This window comes from Anser brachyrhynchus, assembly GCF_964034855.1.
Source record: "Anser brachyrhynchus genome assembly, chromosome: 3".
Classification (NCBI taxonomy): Eukaryota; Metazoa; Chordata; class Aves; order Anseriformes; family Anatidae; genus Anser; species Anser brachyrhynchus.
In genome coordinates, this window is record NC_137696.1 from 25,356,744 (window position 1) to 25,379,994 (window position 23,251).

The 23,251-nt window shown below is 39.9% G+C and overlaps 1 protein-coding gene across 24 annotated transcripts in view; it reads right to left on the reverse strand.

Annotated features, from left to right (window-relative positions):
* ESRRG (estrogen related receptor gamma) overlaps window positions 1–23,251 on the reverse strand; it is a 404,991-nt gene that overhangs the window by 315,026 nt on the left and 66,714 nt on the right. For 6 of the 24 annotated variants that reach the window (XM_080585058.1, XM_080585056.1, XM_080585074.1 and 3 more), the window contains exon 1: window positions 1–23,251. This exon is cut by the window's left edge and continues 23,867 nt beyond it; it is cut by the window's right edge and continues 46,897 nt beyond it. The exons of the other annotated variants lie outside the window; for them this stretch is intronic. The gene's annotated coding sequence lies outside the window, so the exon portion shown is untranslated. 24 annotated transcript variants of the gene reach the window in all.

The following is a 23,251-nucleotide window of genomic DNA, read 5'->3' on the forward strand; positions in this document are numbered from 1 at the left end:
TGCTGGGGCAGGATTCTAATTTCAATTACACCGACAAACATAAAGCAATGCCCTTGTCTTGTACTTAAGAATGCACCTTTAACAAATGGGAAGATTTTACCTTATTCTTCCTATATTTCCATCCTTCGAAACCTCTCTCCTGTGTATGGCCAGAGACAATCATTTAACTTAGTTAATAAAAAGGATATTTGAGGAATTGAGAGCAACTGCTCGGAGTCACCTATGTACAGCTCTCCATGAACCTGGTACTCAGGGAAGATTTGAACACTGAGAGGTAAACAATCAGCTCTATAAGAAAAGACAGGAATGAAAGAATGCTCCTAAATCACAGGAAAGAGCAATATACGGTGTTTCCCTAAGTCACAGGCTGTAACACAGCCCTGGAAGAGACGTGCCAAGTCGGTGCAGGAGACTGAACAAACCCAGGGACCACTACAAGCATACCCACATCTGACAGATCACAGCACCGCTCATCAGCAGGTCCTTGGTGACTTGCTGAATCAAGGAGACCAGACCAATTCCAAGAAAATCAAAATAACACCTTTCCCCTGAGATCACCAACCTCTGAGGTCCATTACAGCTAAGGACCAGAGCATCCTTCAGTTACGCCTCTAAAACTGAGGCATATGGCTGGGGACACCATGGCATTTTCCAATGGGAACAGTTGTCTTCGGGCATCCTAAACTGGCAGGTAGAAGATCTCAACCAGTAGAAAAGTCAGGCCTCTAAAACAGTTCCTCACAAATCTCCCTGGGTGGCTGTCCATTAATTAAATCAAGAATAACACAGTCTTTGGTGAACACATGGCCATGAGCACATCTCACCTTCATAAAACTTATGAGAAAATGACCCCAGTACCTTTCAGTTTTATTTTTTCAAGCCTAGAAAATAATAGAAAACTAAGCTTGTCAGTGTGTCACCATCTTCCAGCTCTGCATTTGTGAAAGAAACAACATTGGCAGGGAAATAATACAAAAATGTATCACACACACAGGCTGCAGAAAGATATAATGTTATTTTACATATTTGATATAGAGCCTAAATTAAGCTGCAGAAAAGGGGCCATGAATCTTCACAGCCTCATTATCAAGCCTCCCTAAACCTCAAATACAGGAAAATACATTTCATAAACAAAGACCCAATAGGATTTTAATAGTACAATAAATTTCACTGACGCTCACCACTAATCACATTTCAAAATATATTTTTAAAAACAAAGTTCATTCAACACAAAACCAGATTTAGAAAAGTAGAGTAGCATAAGCATATGTTATGCCTATTTTGCTTACTGTAGCTCATTTTTGACTGAATTCTTCAAATCACCACATTTAATATGGCTGGCGATAATTTCATAGCACCGAATATAAACACACTCCCTTGCCCCTCTTTTCCTTTCTCAGGACATGGGCGCATACCATAACTCTATTAATGAACACAAATGGTTTTTTTTCACAGTAAGCTGAGACAGCAAAAGAGATCAAGTCCTCACTCCCATCACTACACAACAAAATTATCTCCATGATCTTCTTTGGTATTGTCCCTCTTCTCACCAGCAGCCAGGTGCTGCCTTCCACTCCTGATTGCAATTCACTCACTGCCCACATCTCAGAAAATCAGAGCTCATTTCCTCTTTCATGCATCTCCTAATAGAGAAAAGTTTCATACAGTTTTACACAGAGAACAATAATCATGGAAGAAGCTTAAAATGATTTTTTTTTTTTTCACATTTTGAACAATCCTAGAGATGGTGAACTCACAAGGCATTTCTAGGTTCTGGGGAGTGGCATTGTCTTTATTGGGCTTTCTTTATTTTCTTTTGATGTAGCCGAAACTGCTTGCAGGTGAAAGACTGCCAGCCAGCCATGAAGGATGGAGTGCTTTGGAAAGAAACTAAAAACATAGGCAGCACTCAATTTTTGCCATGTACACGGTAACCCCAAACCAATGAGCCTTAACTCAGATAACTTCAAAGCCTAGCAATGTAGTTAGGTGATTAAACAAAGCCTCAGTTGGCTCTAGTTAAAGGTACCTTTTCGCTGCAATTCTTCCGCCTGCTTGAATTGTTATACTGGCATCTGACATCAGAGCATCTAAGTGCTGTCAAAACTGGAATAAGCTCACCAGCTCATCTGACTAAACCCATCGAGGGCCTTCAGACAGTAATACCATTATTGACCTGGGTTGAATTCAAATGTGTTTGGAGTGCTTGATATTTATCCAAATTATGCCCATTGAAAAATCCCTGGCAGAATACAGATAACATCAGATTAAAATGTATCATTATAATTACTTCAAAGAGATGTCTAGTATAGAAATAATTAGGTTAGTAAATATTTTTAATTAAATTATGATTTTTAAATTGTGTTAAAACTACAACTTGCATCTATGGGCATTACAACAAAACTAAGAATCCTAAGAATTCAGGGCCTGAATATGAACATTTGCATTAATCTAATACAGTTATTATACCATTAACTTCAGTGATGTAACTCCAAATTTACACAAGCATAACTAGGGCCACATCCAAGAATCAGCAGATCAATACAAATCTTTCGATGTGCTGCAGTAGGCATGATAACGCCTTCAGAAAAGGATTCAACTCCTAGTACTGTCCCACCTAATAAGGCTTCTCCTAGCTTGACCTTTATTTCCCTAAAATAATTTTCCTGCTAATAACTTTCATTCACATAAGAGTGAATACAAAAACATGGGTACAAAAGCAAGCAGGCATGAGAGGAGAAAAAAAAATAAAAATAAATGTAGGCATAAATTCTAACTGCTTTTAGTCAGAAATATTCAAAGAGCTTGGGAAAATCTCCTGAACTTTTTTGCCACTTCTGTGTTTCACTGAGACTACATAATAAATCAGCCGTGTAATGCAGACAGGGAAAAAGCAAAAGTAAACAAACAAAAGAATTGATGCCAGTAGTACTGGCTTGGATGTTTTAAATGCCACATTCCTTGTTGATCAATTGAATAGATTCTTTCTGTTAATGTACAAAAAATAAGAACGTGTTTTAAATACCAGACTGCATAAGACTGTAATTTACATTTATAATCCTCTTTTCTTTAAACAATTTGACACCTTGAGCATAAAAACTGTGTTTTACAGATGCTCTCCTCTTTTAATTGAAATCACATCTCAGGTCGAGATCGCCACTTTCCTTCTGCTTCTCTAACCTCTTCTTGCCCGAAGGCCTGTAACTTGTGAATTATTTAACAATCATATTTGCTGCTGAAAATTGATTTCTGAGAGAATCCATATTGATTGAGATATGTGAGACTAATGAGTTTGAGGTTAAGGTGTTTAGGTATCATTATCTCTGATAGTCCTGAACTAGAATCTTCATATTGTTGTGTCTCTCTGTCAATATATAGTTTTATTTTATATCTCTGCTTCAAGCCATGCCTATGTATTAAAATAAAGAACTATGATGAATAAACATTTTACATGATGTCTGACATGTCTATAGTAGTCTCCCAAACACCCCTCTCCTGTGGAATGCCACGGGAGACTGGGGACGCAAGCAAAGCTTGGCCAAACTTTCATTTTAGCCAGCAGCAAAAATAAGTAGCTGGTATGAATGGATGACCCTCACTTGAGCAAAAACAGTGTATGCAGGTTGAAGATCTGTCTCAGTGTGTGAGAATTTACAGTCATTAGCTCAGGCCTCTAGATCTTGACCAGGTTCCATGGGATGGAGCAAAGCATACGGTGCCTGTCTTGGAGCCTCATGTCAACACACACTGCCTGCGCACCGGTGGGGACAGTCTCCTGCCTGTGCAGAATGGCAGAAGAACCCCCTTCATTTCTCTACCTCCTGGGATTCAGGGGTGGATGGTGAGCCCCTGTTGCAGGTCTGCCTTTCAGCATGCTGCTCATCCTCCTCAGCTTGTTTTGATGCTGAGGAAATTGTGGGATGTACGCACAGTTTCATAGGAGCCTTACTGCTAGCCTCCAGTCATCTCGTTGGCCTTGCACAATGAAAATCGGTTCCTCAGGGCACTTTCTATGCGGAGAAGAGGTATATTTCAACTGTCCTATTCCCACAGCTAAATGGAAAATAACGATGACCTATAGAAACAGAGCATTTCCATGACTTTCAACTATACCACATAAACTGATAAATAAGAATCTGACCTCAACTGCAGCATCTCCTTAAAAGCAGACTTCAGACAGTTTGGAGGCCTCTAAATTAATGTCTGTCTTCATGTTTCCCTCAAAATAAGGGAAAAATTAAATTGGCATAGTGTTGACTCGTGTCTTTATGATGACTCTTTGGTGGGTGCCCAGACTGTTCCCATTCAGCTACCAAAAGCCTGAAGGTATCTCATGCAAAAGACACTGAAAATCAACTTTGGTAAGTTAATGCAGTGCTATTGACTCATGTAGCCCACACATCTATATTTCTGTTCTATGTCTAAAACACGAGTCAGTGCAGAAAGGACCTCAAAAAGCTGCAGTATGAGTCTATCAGGTTTGGAAGTGACATGATTGACATGGAGTGCCTTGTTGCTGGTCACAGCTCTTTGAGTGTATGCTTCCATACTGGTCTCAAAGACTCAATTCAAGGCTTTATATTCTTGCAAACCACTCTTCTTCATCACTGTAATGACTCCTGCTCTTAAAAAAATCCAAAGCAAACAACAACAACAACAAAACCCTCAAGAGTACTTGACCTTGGAGTTAGACCCCTTTTTGGGGGGTAGTTTTGAAATCAGCTGTATGTATGTTTTAAAAATGGAAAAGGGTATTTTTGGTCAATGATCTATTTTTATTTCTGCTCTGCTGTTTCTCATGAAGCCTGATGACAAAGATCTGTCCTTCAAACTAGTTTATATTTTCTGAATTAGCATTTTCAATTTCTTTCTCTAGGTGAAGTCTACCACAGCTTTGTTTATTTTTATAGGTGAGGGCCCTATTGGAGGAAGCAAAACACTTTCTAGGTTAGTTTTGCTTGTCTTTTTAAAAGCAGAGAAATTCAACACACATTTTCAAAGGTTCCTTTTTTAAAAAAAAAAATACCTAAAAGTTAAAATAAGACCTATGAACTGTGTTACAGTATTTAAGACACGTGTTTAAACTGTTGACTACATCCATTTTCGTTAACAAATTTATTTTATGTCACTCTTAATCAGTAGAGGTATATTTTTGTTACTATTATTGATTTTGCAGCCATGCCAGTTAATGCTATTATCTTGGATAGTACATTCTGAACAGTTACCCTTACAGACATTTTAAATAAAAACAAACATCAATTGGGAACTCAAAATGAAATCAGATCACTTTATGAACCTGAAAGAACAACCTTCATACTATGCTACACAGTCTTCTTTGAATGACCTATCTTTTTACCCAACTTCGATGATACATAGAATAAACTTGACAAACTACAGGGGAAGAGGACATTTTTTTCTCTCTCTTTTTTTTTTTTTTAATCAGACGAAATTGACATACTGAATTCTCTAATTATTCCTTGTTAAATGAGGAACTGAGAGTTCTCAAGAGTTCTCATGATAGATAGTTAAAGACTCTCAGATATTATGATGGGAAACATGATCTAAACTTGAAGATGGGTATACAGACTTCAACTATATCAAGATAAATCAGCTACGCCTGACCTAATCATTTTTTGCTAATCAAGATGAAACAGTAGATAGATCCTCAGACTGAACTTTTACTTACCAGAGAGATGTTGAATAACTGATATCATAATAAGTTTGACTTGTGGAAACTTAGGACTATGTAGGGATCACATTTTTCTGGGTATAGTAGCAGTTACCTACCTGCACTTTGATGCTGTGCCATAAATCCCTACTCTTCCAGTCCCTCCAAACCGCTTTGTTCTGAACACAGACAGCCTCTCACAACAAGGTGCTCTGCGATTTTCTGATGATAGAAAACATTTAGGCAGCAGGAAAACCCAACAGTTTCCAGCTCAATCCCCACAACTTGAAGATCAACTCCAGAGAATAAAACTAAAGCCATCAGTAAAGGAAATTTCGGTACTAGGTTAGATAGTTTTCACAGGACTAGAAAATACCCATACTGTATTTGTTACTCTGGACACTCAGAAACCTTATAAGTACAAGCGATGCCCTTTGAAAATCTCTGCTTTCACAGGTCAGCACCCCCAAAACAATATAATTTTAAGGTACTTGAGGTGCTAGATTTGAGAAGACTGTTAATTAAGAGCTCATTTAGCAAGCTCACACACATGCCTTAACAGAAAAAGAATTTATCTTGTCTCAGTAAGGACTGCAAGGAGCAATGGTAATGTTGTGGGTGAATCTGCTAGCTATCCAGACTAATATTTATCTCAAGGAAATTTGGGCATTGCTCTTAAAGAGGGGGCAGAGTTCAAATTACCATTTCTTTCTTCATTATTATTTCTTCTTTTTGATCGAAAAGGAAAAAAAAAATCCCAATTCTTTGTTTCTGCCTTAATCAAGAACATGAGATTTTTATTTTTTAAATTAGCTTCTTTTAAATTTTGTATTTTTAAATTAGCTTCTGGTCTTCCAATCTCTTTCTTTTTCCTAATATGAGTTTAATCACGGCAGAACACCCTGGAGCAGATCACAGTTCATTATTTTAGATTTAATATTTTGTGTTTATATATACATACACATGTATCTATGTATGTATGTGTGTGTTCAGAACATTAAGTACTTTCTTCTCCAGAGCTAAAGCAAATCCACAAATGAATTCAGGGGCCTTGTAAGATAACCATGCTCTCATAAAGTGCATAAAGAGTATTCCTTTGTCCTCAGGTCAGAATGAAGGTAATGTCCCGTATTATAACACAAGGAACAAAGAATAGCTATTTTCTCACTGCTCACTTCACAGTAGTATGAGGCTAATTAATAGATGAGAAAGTGAAAGCAGACACTGTTATTTGTGGAGCTAATTAAGATATGTGGCAGAAAAAACATGTGGACAGGCAATTTCTTGATTTTAAAGGTTTGTATAGCTAGACAGTTTTATTAGTCAACATTATGGTGTTTTTTTTTAGTCCTCAGCTACATAGTTGTGAGATATGGACTCCACAATTAATCTTTCAAAGACTGATTTTGATTTATCTCAAAGGGAGGTTGGGGAAAAAAAGCAGATGTGTATTTTTTATTTTTTATTTTTAAACAGCTTGTTCCCTTTATTTCCTGGTTACAAAATAAGTGCATTGATTTGATCTTTTAAACACGCTTCCATATCCTCTCCATTTCATCTATTACTGAAGGAGGTGGGGAAGTGAATCTAAATGTCCATTCCATTTAATTCCCCACAGATTTAAAATGCAAGGAAATTCTCACAACGAAAAAAGCTTTGGTCTAAAAGACTTGTTCATCAGCACATAGGAAGTCTGTGGCAGGAGCCAAGAATAGCACCCAGTTCTTCCAAGCACCCATCCATTGCACTAATCAATGGGCACGACTGCAACAAAACTTACTTACCCTGAAAGACTGGGGTCTGAGGAGACTCCCTGATGTTATGATTGAAAGTTCCCAGATACCATTTTCCCAGCTCAGCATCACTCAGTTCAGTGTCTTTCTTTTGGTCAAATTGAAATGGTCAGTTTTCAAAGACAAAGCCTAGCAGATTTTAGTTTAAAAAACAATAACAAAAAAAAAAAGGTGGGGGATGGGATAGGGGAGGAGGCATATTCCACATAAGAGCAATGTTGGCACTTTTATGAATTTTGAAGCTAGTGAGTACCACAAATTTTGTTCAAGAGGTGAAAAATTGGTGACATAGACTGTTCAAAATCTACCAAAATGATGTTTGAACCCTTTATTTAGAAAAAAAAAAATGAAGTCATGAACCTCTTACATAGCTCAGTCTGTACATCTTCTGTCCTGGTGACACTGTATTTCATGACCTGTCCAACGTAAATCCTGATGTATATTAACTATTGGCTTTTTGATAGCGCCTGTACAATACACATCTCTGCTCACCTGGTACCACCTAAATCCATGTTGAGGAAGGACGGGAAGCTCTGCCGAAGGGGCCCATGATGTTTTTCCAACAATGACTGGAAGCAGAAGACAAACCTCTAGCCTGTTACTTCAGTTCAGGCCCTGAGGTACCACCCTGCTCATTTTCACACTCACGCAGACCTCGGCCTACCTATGCTAATGTCAGTAGGCACTCCCACCTTCCTCCTCCTCATGTAGAGACACAACTGAACCCACCAGCTGGTTCCGCCAAGACCACAACAATTCTGTCCCTCATTACCAGCACGTGCCTAATTGCAGCTATGGGCCAGGTTTGTGCATCACCACCTTCGTCACAGCCTACCGAAAACACTCCCTGTGCTGCCTGGCATGCTCTTCCCCTGCAGAGATGGATGGGTTTGGGCACAGAGATGCAAGGTAAAGGAGGGAGGCGATATTGGTTGTGGATGTTAAATAAACAATTTCTTCTTACAGCAAACCCTGGCACCTGTTCTCACCATGTCACGGCCTGTGATGACTTACTGTCTACCAAGCATGACCAAGCGATTAGTGGAGCCGTGTCGCTGTATCTCAACAGTAATGGGGGCTCTCTTTCCATTTGCCTTCTATTGAACTCTAAGCGCTCCATTGGCCTGTGCATTTTCAGCTTGATGAATTCATTATTCCCCATCTTTTTTTTTTTCCTTTCTCAGAGGTTTCCCAAAAAAACAAGCGACTGTTTCTTTTTTTCCCTCTCTACATTTTTTTTTGAAGAGAATCTTTTTTTTTTCTCTTTCTAGGGAGATGTCAGAAAGTCTAGCAGTGACTCATCTGTTTCAAACAGCATTTCAATATACATTTGGATCTATGTATATTAGACAGCAAACAATCATGACACTTGGCTTATTTATTTATTTATGTGGAAGAGAAAACATGCAGTTGTCTAACATCCTTCAACTAATGATATTGGGAAAATGCATTTTCGAATTCAGAAGCAAGGAAAGCATTCAATTCATATTCCCCAGCAAACAAATGACACCACATAAATAAAATACAAAACTATTCAACTATCATTAAAAATGTGACAGTCATCCAAAGTAGGAAATTCAACAATGTGGCTATTGCATTTTGTCTTTAAATATTTACATGGCATGGAAATAGGATTAGGTTACCCAATGTCTGACTTTTCCTGGAGAGATTCTCCTTCCCTCCTCAGAATTGTGCCTAGTCAAGCAGAAGGGACTTTGGCCATTTGTCTGGCACTTCTAGATGTCCAGAGGCCTTTTTAGAGCACAATAGGTTCAATACACTCAAGATAGTTATAAATCCCATAAAGAAGGAAAGGCACATTACATATGCACCAAAGCATAAATTGTTTTTAAGAGGCATAAGCTTAGGAATGCCTCTGTGCTCAAGTAGTCAGAGCAGCAAAGCCACACCTGAGCCTGGCACCTAGTCCTAGTTCTGTGACAGGTTTTACCTTTGTGCCTCCATTTTCTCCACAAAACAAGGAAAACATTTTTTTTCTTCAAATAAAGTGATCACTATCTGTTTGTACTGTAGAAGAGCCTACAAAAAGCCACTTGGACGAGGTCACCATTACAATAGGTGCTGTACAAACACAGAACCACATGCTATTATAATGTGGGAGTGGCATGTTATTAATAATACATTAGGACATTTTGAAACTATTCAAGAGAAGAGTTATTTAAAAATTCTTATTTATTTCCTCCATTTACAAAATAATGAAATTTGAACAAATAGGCAAGGAAGCAATTTCCAGAATGCCCAAACATCTTTCTGGCTCCGTGAATACAAAAATGCTGTGTTAGATGCCCTCAGGGTAATGGACAAGTAACCAGCAATATCACCTTTTTTTTTTTTTCACTGACTCTGCCACTAACTTTAACCCTTTTCAAATCAGTTAATTTCACTGGGGTTCTGCTTATTTACCACTAAAGTGAATACGGTTTATCATAGGTACATAAAGCAGATTAATTAAAGATGACCCAGCCTAGACAGATTTTAACTGGGTTTGAGAGCAGGAGTGTATATTACACTTGATAGACTTTGGAAGTGGGGGGAAATTATAATTTATTATTTATGTTCAAATTTGACATTATTGTTAACATATATTCCCCCCGAGCCTTGGATGGACATATTTTGGAAAAATCAAATCAATAAGTGATTTAATATCTGTCAAGAGCTTTGGGATCTTTGCTTGAAACGCGTGTTAGAAGAGCACTATCTTACTCTTGACTCCTTAATGTGCAACCATGCCTTCTATTAATACCAGAACCCTTTGGAACCATTATAGTTTATCAGCTAAATACATATTTTGGCACATTAACTAATTTTTGATTACCCAATTAGACTTTAACAGCTCCATCTATCATGTAAATTTTTCTTAATGTGCAGATTATGGACCCAATAGAACTTAATGGAGCTCCTTACAGTGTTCTGAGTTGATGCAGCTGGCACATGGACACTAAGGAAAGTATTTTCCTCCAAAGTGAGAATTACACACCTATCTTCCCATGTTGCTAATGGGTGTTATGGCCTAAGAAGTCCCTGGGCACCGAGACAACATCAGAGGCCCAAATATTATCCAATTTATACCATTTTATATGTTGGCTCTCATACACCTCCACTTCTGCCGCTCCACATCAAAAGCACATCTGCTGCAGTCAATTGAGTCATAACTGCACAAACGGAAACCCAGGACCATTCGATCTATACCTACCCTGTAGTAAGCCATGCTAGCCATGATCAGGTTAGCCAGTGGATGGCCAGAGCTGTGAGAAGCTGCTTGAGAAGTCTGCTTCCCAGCAGCGACGCTTGGCGTGCTGGAGACGGTGCCTCCACGCCACGTGCCACCAGGCACATTCTCTCTCACCCCACCATCTCCCAGAAGACAGCATGTAGGCTGAACTCAGCACTGAGTCAGGACTTTTCCTCTCCCTCTTGTATAAGTGCTTTACCATTCATCTCGTGAAGTCTTCTCCAGGACACTGTCCCAGCTAAAATCCCACTCCCCAAGCTCTTTGCCATTACTTGACTATGGAATAGAAGGAACTACCTGATTCCTTATGAAAACACGGACACTTGAAAGCCGCTGCAATGAAAAGATTACTCAGATCACTGGGACAACTGCTGTTGCATAGATAGCCAGAACAAATCAGCTGGCAGAGAGAAAAAAACATTTAAGTAGCAAATCTGCACCCCATAGCCAAGAGGCTTAATGCATGGTACGGGTTTAACGCTAACCACGTTTGGCACAAGAATGAATGCAGAACCTTTGCTTAGAATCAGCAAATAATTAACTGTTAGAATGGAAATGCAGAACTACGGCATACATTCTGCTGAGCTGGCTGTATGCCTGGATCTGCCAAAACCTCCAGCTACATGTGGAGCAAACAGCGGGGCTCAGCTGAGAGCAGATCAGACTGCTGCCATTGGAAGTGAGGCAGACTAACACCAAAGAAAAATAAAAAAAGATGACTCCACACACACAAGAGTAAATGTTTTCCATGTTAAAGTAAACAATTATAAAGTTATCTAATGTACCACTGATTGTTTTGTATCTCTCATTTCTCTTGGCCTTGACAGTGAAACTGTTCAAGCTGCTCCCAGTTAGTTTCACTTTCTCTCCTTCTTCCACACAGCCTGCAAGCACAACAGCGCAACACTCATATAATGAAAATATTTCTGCTAGCACTCATTTTCCATGAGAAATTCCTTTTCTATTGCTTCTGAGAGAAGTAATTTTTTTTAATCTTATTTGTTTCCTCAAAATACTCCTTTAACAAAGTGTGATTGTGCCTCTCAGGAAACTGAGATTTCCATTTTCTGCCTGTGGTCCCAGCCCGTCGGTACGTTCATTATTTTCCATCGCGCCGTCCCTCACTGATGTCTCCCTCTGTGCAGCGCTCACTGCAGGCGCCAAGCAAGCGCTCAGCTGGTTGCTGCCCTGAGCTCCTCCAGCTGATCCCTCTTCTCTGTCTGAAATGGAATTTGGAAGAGATCTACCTGGAGATAGTTAAATGTCACTTAAAAAAAAAAAAAATGACATTGTAAGCGCTGCCTGGGAAATTATTAACTTTGCTTCTAAATGCACAGATACAGTTAATTTGTTCCTACATTCTTTGTCCGCCTCCCGAGTGTAATTCACGGAAGCGTAACTCTTTTGAGAAGAGACAACATGCAAGGCTTTTCTGGAGGAGAATGGAGATTTACCCTGCACAGTGGTTCTCACTGAGGTCAACTCTCACTGCCAGGGACAGAGCTCAGAGGGCTCAGCACAAAGGAGGATGGTTCCCAAATCCCGACACCGAGCACAGCCCCAGAGCCTGGCAAGCCCTGCAGGCTCTGCCTTGCTGAGGAACAGGCCTGAGCAGGCACCTCGACATCATCCGCTACGTCAGCAGGAGGAGAATAATGTGATTTTTGTGTAAACAACGCCTGCAAAAAGTCATAACAACAAAAACCACACCGCAGCTACTGTTGAAAGAAGATGAAACCTGTTTTAATCTCTCTGTTCAGATTGTGCTCTCTGCTGCGATTACTTAACAGCCTGCTGCTCCTCAAATCTTGTGCTGCGAAAAGATTTCATTTGTCGAGGTCTTATTCTAAAGTTCACTTTTTTTTTTTTTTCTCAGTGATCACTTCTACCTAATTTATTTATCCATCTCATTTCAGGAAGCTGACCTTCGTGGCAAAACCCTGGATGCCTAAGCAGGTCTCTTTCTTCTACTATGCTTTGGTTGCATGAGGAAAAACAAATGAAGGTATACATTTTTAATCACACATAGGGAGATCTCAACTAAACCAACACGTGTTCCTTTTCTGTCCTTTATTTGCACATTTCGCAGGCTGTGCCAAGACCCCCCTCTTCCAGACCTGCTCTTCCAGCTACGATTTGGCCCCAGTGAAAGTGTAACAGCAGCCGCAGAGTGGACACGGATCATGGTGGCTGTGCTGCCTGCCACTGCCCTGCCTGGCCCAGCCACCCACGCAGCTCCGGGGACAGCCGTGACATTGGCCCTGCGGCTGTGCCAAGCTGCGGGCGCTGATGATTACACCGAGGTTGTCCCATGAAAGGGGGGCTCCTCTGGGGAATCCCATCTACTGTGCCCGCCCTACTGTTACTGCAGCTCCGAGGGCAGCTCAAGCAGGCTTGGCACAGCGGCAGGAACAATTTTTGAAGTTTGACTGATGCTTTAAGGTTGGATATTGGGCACAGAGTATCACTCACTTCTCAGTAAGCAGTTTCAATTTAGTTCCAGAGGTGACAACCAAAGTTATTGCCTTCTAGAGTAATTATGCCCTACGTGAACTAAAGAGCTCTGCACAATTTCCACTATTCCCACTAATCAAGTGGGTACAAAAAAAAGAAAAAATCTCCCCCAAACCACAACTAACATCAGTGTTCAGCAGTAAGATTTTGAGGCTGTAAGCACTACATCATCTAAGTTTTCAACAGTACTTAGTAGTAGACTTACTAGTGAGCCCAGAGTATTGCACAACAGGAGCTAGTATCACCTTTTCTGCTTTACAGATGCGATGATAAAACACGAGATGAAAAAAACTCTCCAACTGTGTATGATCTATACAATTGTGAGAATACTAAAACCAAATGTGAATAAAGTAGATGGCAAGAACTTCTACTTAAAAATAGGTTCTATAAAAAGAATTCTGGAATGGAAACAATTCCCATAGAAATTAATACTCCGTTTTTCCAATGATTCTGCTGCAAAAAACATTTCTAAAATTATTTTTCAAACCCTTTGGGGAAATCCTTTGGTGCTTTTATTTATTTAACATCAGAGGAAATATTGGATAGAGAAGGAGGAGTTAACATTGCTTCATTTAGAAGTGTGCTGCCCAGAAGATTGGAGCAGCACTTCCTCAGTGGAGGATCTTGGTGTCTCGCCGTGACACACATTCAAAGGCAATGGCAGATCATAAAAATGCCAGACTTACACTTACATTATGTACATAAGCAGCCAAACACTAGATGCACACATTCTGTTTCCTAGGCTCTGCCTCGTAGTGCTAAACCACACTTCGTCTACCAAAACCTCAAAGTCCCATTATGGGCTCAATTAACCAAAAAGGTAGCAGTTCTCTTTTTGAGCCTCCTCCAAAGATAAAGACAAGCCACAACTCACACAGAAAGTCTGCACAAGTGCTTTAGAGACACTCTCCCTAGCTCCTTACCTTAACTGCCCTATGGAGAGGAATGCACATACCCATGGGCTCTGCTGGGCTGCTCTGGCCTGGCTGACTCTTGCTTGCCTTTGACCTTAGGGAGCTTGGCTCTCCCTTTGGAGGCTCCTGATGCTGCCCTGCGCTTTTCCAGTCTCCTTGGCCTTTGCCTTTTATTGATTTAATGAATGTGCACAGAGACACCACCCATCTCATTCCTTTTTGTTGTAAAGCACTGGCTGTTACTTACTTTGGACTTTGCAGCTTTTCATAAAGAGCTTTTCACCCTCCTCCCTCTCCTCTTATACATACCTTTGATCACAAAGCTTATTAGCAACTTTGACAATTAAAGGCTTATCACTGAGTAGGCAAGTCAGCATCCATTTAGATGAACTGGGGCAGTAACACCTTTCCAAAAGTGCATCTAAGATTGGTGAATTACACTGAGCCAAGTAGCCTAAAATACGCAAAGCCTTGGTGATCTAGACCTCTTTGACATTTGGAGCTTCATGTTACATCACTTAAATGAAGCTCTAAATTCCTGAGAAGGAGAACTCTTGACAAGAAAGTGGTGGTGTACTGTTCCATGTTCCTATTCCTGGCTGCTTCATGAACATAGCACATCTCGACTGTGAAAAACAGCTGGCTCCACAAAGATGCTGTCTGTTCACAAGTACATGCTTGGTTTGCAATAAAATACCGATGACGTCTTTGTTCTCATTCAAAAGCATCTGTACTTGAAATATCCATTCCGCAAAATGTAGGATTCGGCTGGTGTCAAAGGAAGAATTATATACCCCAAACTTGGACTTCAGAAGAATTTATGCATCTGTTATAAACAGTAATCTTGAGAATTCAGATGCCCCCCCAGCCCTGAAAATGTCTAAACTCCATATATTTTTCAATTTCCGACTTGAAGGTACACCGGCACCTCAGAACTGCATCTCTGCTCACAGTCCAGATGGTCTCTCTGCAAAGCACTGGGCCAAGCACCATGTACAGTGCATCAGAACCTATCCAGGAGCTACCTCTGCCTATTTCCCCAAGCAGCAATATCCATGGTGTCAGACTAAAGGTAACACACATCAGCAGGGGCAGAATTTGCCCCCCACAGAAAGCAACTCAGTATTGCTAGCGTCTGAAGGCATCTTTTTGTTCCTCCTGTGAGAACTTGTTTCATGTAAAATAGAAATCAGAAACAGCATGTTTTATCAGCCACTATCCTCTCTCCCCATGACAGGAGGGTGCTCTGAGTCAGCCCCTTCTGTTTGGGGGCAGAGAGCACAGTCTGTTTCTAGATTTCTGAGTGCTCCCCTGTAAAATGTCAAATTAATGTGTAAATGTTAAGCACCATCACTGGACTGACCTGTAAGGTCTTTACTACCTCTGAAGCCTAGTATCTCTGGATAGCCCATAATTATTTTTTAAGTCATTCTCTTTACTTTGACATCTGCTATGCAGTGTAAAACAAGTTTATGTGTAAAAGACATAGAACTTAATATTGAGTCGGACACTTTTCCATCTCATTTTCATATCTTTCATCCTAATGCTTATCAGATACCATCTTTTATGTCTTGGATTATCATGCAAACTTCTTGAGTATCCTACATTTCCTTCACTGTTTTATCACGGAATACCACAGCCTTCAGAACACGAAGCGCTAACTACTGCACCGTGCACAATCCCAGTCTCGGTGTGGAATGTTTTCATTTAATAGAGAAATAAAATGATATAAGGTCGTAAGCTAAGACTATCATAAAGTGCATTGCAGGCACCCTATACTTAAATACTCCCATGCTGCCTCTTAACTTCAAGTGAGGCAATTTGCCTAATGCCCATAGAAGTGACACAATTAATTCCCCTCCCTTAAATAATCCTAACCTTTCCTCTCTAATGTGCCTCCATAAAGGAATGTTTTCTAAAATAAAACCAATTTTGAGAAAAATCATATCCTAAAAACATTAGCACTGAAAATACTACAAGACAAAACAGTACTTTAGAAAGTCCTTCGTGCATTATCTTCAGATAATCACTGGAGTCCCCTTTCTGAAATGGAGTACAAGCCCCACTACAGTATAATGAGCACTGTAAATACACTCGGTGGAATGCACGAAAGTGGCCTCAGCCATAAACAGCAACCTCAGCATCTTTCTGTTCATGTTTCCTCCTAAATTCTTACAAAGGAACCAACAACCTCCAAATTAGTCATTAAGATTTGAACCTTCGTCCTGAAAGTGTAGTGCTTCCATGTTCCTCAGCAGTCTGGCATTTGCCACACCATTTGATAATCGGCTACATGGAAGAGAGGCCATAAGTGTCACTTGCACCTAAGAGGGAAGTTTCATCTCATAAACCTGTATTTGAAGCATTTCCCAGAGGGAAAGTTATGCAGTTTTAGGAGTATCACTTAATGCAACATACTTTCCACATGCTCAAGAGCATGGTCATCTTGTAGTACAATTAGAAAATTGGAAATACAGTACTTATTCAATGGTCATCTGTTTAAAAAACAACGAAAATGGAAAACTACGTCTCCATACTGAATTGTACACACCAGCCTAAAAGAACACCATCAATATCTTTTGCAGGAAGAATTTATGGTGTCTCAGACAAAATGTTCTCCAGCTGGGTCATTCCTCTCAATGTTTACTAACATCAGCTACTATAGAAATAAAACTTTAATTTTTATTTTTTTTTCCCCTAGGTATCACAATGAGCTTTAGTTTCAGAGAAGAAAGAGAAATAAATACTCTTTTCCCTGAAAATTAAACAAAGTTCCCTAATCAATACGTATCGTATAGTAAATATATTACTTGACATTTAACTCAGTCAAAAGGATGCGAAAAGGAAACCAGAACATGTCAAGTGTGCATTCACACCTCAGATGCTGGAACTGCATGGTAGTTACTAAGCTGAAGTTAACAGTAGGGTCACTACGTTTGGAAATGCAATTATTCTCACTGTATACTTTAATATTAAACAGCATAAGCTATGCCTGGCATGTACAATCACTAGTTCACAAAGAAGAGCAATGCAGGCATTTGCGTTTATAAGCTAACATTTGTTCCACGCCAATGGAATTTTCGCCACCAACTTCAGTCAGTGTAGCAACTGCCCTCAACTCTTGACAGAAACAAAGAGTTTCAGTAGTTTACCAAGCCCTTGTGGATGCTGATTCTTTCCAAGCCCTTTTACTGGATAGAAATTTTATTTCAGATGAGCAAACCACCTGTTTTTCCCTCCACTCACTAGTAAGCAAATTGGGAACACAATCATGATTCTTAAGCAGATTGTCACATACCAAAGCACAGAAAACAAGGTTAAGAGTGTTGTTATGATGTCTTCTGTCCTCCTCTGTGCTGCCACACAGGACCATATACACACCTTTGTCATGCCTCACAGATATTTGTCTAGTCTGTTCTGAAAAAAATCAAAGAGATGCCACAAGGTCCCCAGTTGGCTTGTTCTGGTGTTTTATTTTACCTACCTTTGAAGGTCATTCCTAATCCCTCATCTGAATTTTGTTTGGTTCAGTTTAGCAAACTCCCATACCCTTCCACTTCTCACCGTGCACATGGAAAATAAACTATGCACTTTCTTTTCCACCAATCTTTTATATTCTTACAGCCCATCATCACCTTCTCCCTCCAATGTTTCTTTTTCAGGCTAAGCACCCCCAACCCCACCAATATTTCCTGACAGGTCACATTTCCTTGCTCTCTTATCATTCTCAATGCTCCTCCTTTGGACTTTCTCGTAACTCTCTGTAACGTCATTGGGGTGTGCTGCCCAAATTTGTGCACAGAGTTATAGTAGAGCTCCAAGCAAAGTTGAGAAGAGTCAAAGTTGCTCCATACTCCTCACGGACTATTTTTATATTACGTGTTCAGCACTTGCTATCAAGAAAAGCTCTTAATTTCAATGTGTACAACATTTCTTCTGCAGGCTTCACAACTATTCTTAATTAACTGGAAGCTTTAACATTGTAAACAGTGTTAAATTAGAAGAAGTCATACTTAATTGGGTATCTTCACTCAGCCTACACCCAAAAATGACAGAACACTTAAGAGCTACTACCGGAAATATGTAAACAAAGGCATGCATACACAGCCTGAATACAATTATCAGAGACTGGTAATAATATAATCTGTATTCAGATGTGGATGTACAGAGATAAATAATCTGCAGATATGATACAAACACACATACACTGAGTAGGTCTGGAACTGAGAGGTTTAACTAAGTGATCAACATTACCACAACTTTTTGAGTGCCAAAAAAGAGGGGGAAAAATAAATTAGATAGCCGAATGTAACCACAGCCAAAATTCAATTCCCTTCTTTTATAGCCCTAATTCTTGATAAGTGTATATGTGGAATACAATATATATACTTTACCATGTCATATTGTTAGTTCCTCTTCCATATAAACGGGTTAACTCCATCAAAATACATATATAATGCAAATGTAATGTAAATCTAAATGTGTGTGTGCATTTGTGTGCGTAAACCCATGGTAAACGGGAGTAGACTAAGGCCCCTGATTTGCTCACATCTTACAGGTAGTTTTGGTAATAGAAAAACAAGAAAACACTAATATACTGTAGTTACCTACTATGCAATAATTATCATGTAATTATACTGTAATTACAGTACCTGATTATTGATGCACTGTAAAATAAACTGTTATCAAGTTTTTTTACTGTTCACTTCTATTTACAGTCATCTGTGATAAAGACTAAGCCTCCCCAAAAATGCATGATAAAGCTTCTTATCACAGGTTTTAATGCCTCTAATAACTACTGTAATTCTGTGTGATTTAGTGCTTTGAATAATCCACCAGGATTTTTCTCTAGATCTTAAAAAGGATTGCAATGTGTACAGAGGTGTCGTAGTGATTAAATTTACAGGACACTTACCAAAACAGTGATAAGAACGGATGTTTAATTAACACATGTACATGTTGTTCAACTGTACTATCATGCGAAAATGGAAAGACCTAAATGAGACCCTTATTTTCCTTTCAAAATGTTAAAAAAAATTAAACAAAGGATTATCCTCGCTATATAATATATGAGGAGACATTTTGAGGACAACGGGAAATCCAGGCGGCACCTGAGTGTGGTACCAGCCTCGTGTCTGTGTACCACACAGTCAGCCAAGGTCCTGGTACCAGCTGGACATCCCAGAGAGAAAGAACTAAGCAGCACACTTGACAATACATGGGAATTTACCAGCTGAGGATGGAGATACCGCTCCCTTGACTAGTGTATAGTTCAAGGACATTGCAGCTCTCTTCAGCCATAAAGCCTGAAAATATCAATGCTTTTAGGGCTCATTGATAAAAGTCATTACAGAAAAAACAGCTGAATGCTACATTATCAGATGTTTTTGAACTCCAAGTCTCCAAAAGGCATGCAGGTGCTCTAGAAAATCCCTTTTTCCTCTATCTGTAGGTTTACTTAATGTCCAAGGCTATCCCTTGGTTATGTAGCAGTTGAGCAAATTTAAGTTAAGTGAGGATACGTCCTAGCAGACTAGACCCCAGCAAACTCATCCATGTAACGGGCCCTGGAAAACAACCTTCATCTCTCCAAGGAAGCTTTCCACTTTAACTTCACCTGACACTTTGTCCACTGTGATGCTGACAACAAAAAAAAAAAAGTGATAGATCTAAAGGTGTTATCACATAGGATCAAAAGACGAAAAAGAAAAGTCAAAAAGCTCATGCAACCCACATTCCCGCTGGGGAAACAGCCTTTTTAATATTAGAATTGTTTGTACTTTGAAATGGAAATCCCAACATCTGCAAGTGCAGGCAGCTGAAGCCTGGATGGGCAAGTGCCAGGCAGGAGCAGGGCAGGAGAACAGGCTTCAGCTCCATTAACAGAAACATCAGCTTTGTAAAAGCAATTCTTAATGATCTCAAAGACCTCCTGATTTAGTATGGGAGACGAGTGCCACTGGTTCCTTTAGCATGAGTCCCACGTATTTTGTATCAGAGTGCTGGCACAGGCCTGAAGAGATGAAATCACTGCTTGACCATCATCGAGGGTATGCCTGCTCGGATCTGCAGTGCTGTGCAGGGGCAACCAAATACTGGAAATGGTGCAACCGCATTATTACAGTGCTCTGCATGGGCTTTTATACCCTGGTTCTCAGCAAGACTAATTACTCTAAAAGAAGTCTCATGCTACTGCAATCATCCTGCTCCCAAAACCTGAGTTACATCATTTAGGACACTGTGCTTTGCTATTCAGGCAGAGCCATGCAGCTTTAATTTTTGCAATGAAGGTTTTACTGGAGAGAAAAAAAAATGTTTAACAAGAACAAGCTCAGAGATCACTAACAGGGCTGAACACTTCAATATAACAGAAATAGGCAGAAGGCACGATAAGGTGTCAAAAATCACACAGTTCTGAGTCTGACTAGTCACCAGGCAAGCAGGAGTGCTCACCCACCTAATCCCTGCTTTACAGCAGGTGAATGAGTGTGAACTTCCTTTTCCTCCTTCCTTTGCTAGCAGCATTAACTGGGCAGTGTGGGGAGAGAGACTATGGTAGAAACTTATTTCTCAACTCTGGCATCAGTGAATTACTAAGCCAGTTCTTGGGGCTTTCCAAGGGTGTCTGGAACACAACCCCCCTTGGCTGGCTACTCTGTGGATGGGCTGACATATTTGCTACCTTCTTGTGTAAAGTTATAGTCTTCCCATAGGAGAACTGACATTTTTAGCAAAATATACAGGTTTCTCCCCTGCACAGCCTCCTACTCTGAGCTCCAAAGAAAGGTAGCACACCATTTTACAGGCCAGAAGGAAAACTGTGGACACAAGACTCCAAGGTTACCTTTCAAGAACAGAATCCTACACACGTTAATAGTATTATTACAAGTACAGACCTTGTAGAGAGAGGCCAAAGCCCTGCAAGCAATGGACAACTCATCCCAATTACAGTTTGCACTAAACATGTGAAGTAAATCAGTAACGCATACAAAACTTGCCTGTCAGTAGGATGGGCAATGAATCTGAAAGTCAGTGCACGTTCATCAAACGCTTGGTACATCATCCAGACCAACCTGTGGGTGAAGCTGAAATGGATTCAAATCAAACCCTTCCCTTCCTGGGAGAGAATTTACAGTAGTAAACATTATCTAATGTCCCCATTAAGGGAGACGTTGACAAATAAGAAAAAAATAGCATCTACTCAGTGACTCAGAAATTAGAAGAGCAGCCTTACTCATTTTCGCTATCTCTCATGAGTTAATCAGACATTTCTCCAACATTTTCATCTATGCTTGTTCTTGCCTTCTGTGCCCATCAAGACTACTACCTACTTCTAAATACGATGGTTAATCACATTTTTGTTACATTTCAGCACTAGATGACGAACAATTCGATTTGCAGCTGAGAAACAGGGGAGGGGGAGGAAAAAAAAAAAAGGAAGAAAAGCTGCCGCCTCTTCAGCCAAATGACTCAGAGAGGGAATGGCACATCATCATCTTCAGACCTCAGAAACCAAATGATTTGTGAAATCTTCAGAAATGTAGATTATACAGCTAACTCCATGCAGGGTGGTTTTAATCTCAGATAAAACAATCTGTTGTAACTAACCCTGAGTTTTAACTAACCGTGCACGATCTTGGAGTTTATCATTAAAAAAGAATGTGTAGTGCAGCATTTATGTAAGCATCTCCAGCTCACTTTCCTTTAAAGAAACTTGCTTACCTTTCTATTCTCCCTCTGTTCTTTGCCTTGATACAGAGACAGATGTCACAGAAGGCACCTGAACGTATTTCACCGGAAAATGTAGGCCACATCCTTCGTTAGCACGGAAACAAAAAATGCACTTGTTTTGATCTAACCACGTGCATTTAAAGAATTATCAGCAGAACATAAAACGAAGCAGAGAGGTCTATTTAAGGTCTCAGTGTTCCAGCTATTTTTACCAAAGCTGCCAGGGATTGCAGTGGGAATGCTGCTCACTGAATGGTGACAGGAAACAGCTCCTAGGCTGGAGCTAACTGCAACTTGTGTACAAAGGGAAAGATGTTCACTCTATGGAAGGCATATGCAAGCTGAATTGCATATGTTAAATTAAAGACATCTGCACTTTGGCAGAATTTGGACAATGACTCACTTATATTTAATTATGTAAAAATTTCAAACAGGGCAAACTCCACTGTAGTGACTCACATTAGTGCTACCACATGATCTTCTGATAACTACATCAGTATATAACTCATGTCTCTGTTGCACAGAGTTTCTACAGAGAGAATGACATATTACCTGACTAGCATTAAAAGGACTCCATGTTCCCAGCAATGACTGGTACATTAAGTAATGCTTCAGAAAGTAGCACATAGCACAACAAGTTTTTTTTTTTCTCCCTTGACACAAAACTACATACCCTCTAATGACAATAATTCACTGTCATTCAAAAATCAATTTTCTGTTTGTGTTTTATTTCTTTAAATTTATATAGTTGTGAGGAAAGATTCCAGAAGTAGAAACTTACATCATTTCCTTTTCCCAAGAAGAATTATGGTGTTGCAGACCTCCTCATGCTTCCAATCCAATATGCTCCCATCCTGCTTCTGAGGGCAAACACACCCGCAATACCTTCAAACACAAGACTTTCTGCCTTGGTCTGGCAGTCAGGGTACCAGGCAGTTTCTAATGTTTTGCTTCAAGGCCGTTCTTGGGCTTTTCCCTGCTGCCTCCTGTACCTTTTACAGATTTTATTTTGTTTGATTTTGGTGTAGATTATCAGAATGAACCAACTACGCACCCTATGTGAGGCTAACAGCACTGATGACCTTGAATTGCCCACTGTGAAGAAAAGCTATCCTGCATTATTTGCCTCATTTTAAATAGTAGCAGAACACCATATTACTTACTTTGATGTTCTTAAGGAATGGAAAGGTCCCTTGTTGCTCCATGTCAGATCCCTTTTCTGAGCTCCAGGTGTTTGTATCCTGGAGCATTACACTTCCATTAAACTTTTGGAAAAAGGACATCCACCACAAAGGTCTCCTAACACCACTTCCAGGTTTACTGAACAAGCTGACACAACACTTAAGTAACAAATGTACACAAAAGGTATTTTCACAAC